Genomic DNA, 1,573 nt, shown 5'->3' on the forward strand with positions numbered 1-1,573 from the left:
TAATCGTATCATACTGTATCATTGTCATTATGTGGGGACAAAGCAAAGCAAATGTAGTCTATGTTTCCCTGATAGGTTTAATGTTGCTGTTTCTGCTACTGACATCCTGGAGAGCTGAGCTGATCTGAGACTTTCTAACAAAAATACGTTTTTTTTGTGGTTCTTAAAAAAAAATTCTTATTTATATTTAAATGTTTACATTACATATACTCATTCCAAACTGACCGTGATGGACAGAGTGGCCTTAAAGTCCAATTCATTACAACCGTCTGTYATGATGTGTGTGGTTGAAGTGTGGAMCCAAATGCAGCAGGCAGGAAACTCAAAAGTTCTGTTGTAGATTTAATTCAAAATAAAATTTAAATAACAAGGAACAAAAATAAACCCAAACCAGAGACATAAATAGATCAAGGGAAAACCAGGGAGAAGGGAGGAGGAGCAGKGGTGTGGAGTAACAAGACGAATCGACGAACATCAGTCTGAGATTTGACTAATTAGAGACATGATTATATATTCATCTGCTAATAATAAAAAARCATCTATCTTATGTGGCTAAAAGTTAATTTGGCGTAAAGTGGAGCTAATGTGCTAACAAAGTTCAAGTTAAAGACAAACAGAAATACAAAAAATGGAAAAAAGCCCTGATGCCACAATGTGAAAAACAAAAAGACTAACTAAAATGTTCTTCGTAAAAGAAACTATGAATCTTGTGATTGTATTGACATGAAATTTTACAAGAAACTCATAAGGAACACTCTGTTATGGACAAAATGACTCTTTGTCTTTTCTCTGCTCACATGCACACAGCGGCACGTTCACACAGGGCYGTGCAGAGACCTTTAGAGGGGCAGGAGCTCAAAGTTAAAAAGGAAAAGAACAAGATCTTAAAACGCTGTACAACATAACAACAACCCATAATAATCAAGAATCTGATATATAATTGGATCATACTGTATGATTGTCATCATGTGGGACAAAGCAAAGCAAATGTAGTCTATGTTTCCCTGATAGGTTTAATGTTGCTGTTTCTGCAGCTGATATCCTGGAGGGCTGAGCTGATCTGAGAATTAACTGAGAAGTCAAGACAAAGAAAGCCATTAGCTRATGGTAGGGGCCATTCAGGGGCCCTCCAGACATTCAGCGGTATCAAATGTTGAATTTTAATACATATCATAGATGCAAAACTGTCACAGTCGTCTATTGAGAATGACAATGTTACTAAATTTTATTGAATCCACCCAGCAGAGAAAAAATTAATATAAATAGTAGATTTAGGATTTAATTAGAATGTTTAGTTTGTAAAAGTGAAATAAAAAATCATCTTGACAGTTTCATTGTTGTGTTACCAWGGCTACAATATGGTGTAATCTTTGTGTTTGAGCTGGGTTTGTTCACAAATACATGAGAGCAAATAACCAATAATCAGTGATTGATTTTAAACTCAGCCAATTAATCTCCCTATGACAGACTTCACTAAATCTATATTTAAACACAGTGATGCTGATGTTCTTGGTATAATGGGCCGGAGCCTAAATCATGATTCTGTCTAGGCCTCTAGGCCCCAAGGTAATAT

Source organism: Poecilia reticulata, linkage group LG3 (genome assembly GCF_000633615.1).
Source record: "Poecilia reticulata strain Guanapo linkage group LG3, Guppy_female_1.0+MT, whole genome shotgun sequence".
Lineage (NCBI taxonomy): Eukaryota > Metazoa > Chordata > Actinopteri > Cyprinodontiformes > Poeciliidae > Poecilia > Poecilia reticulata.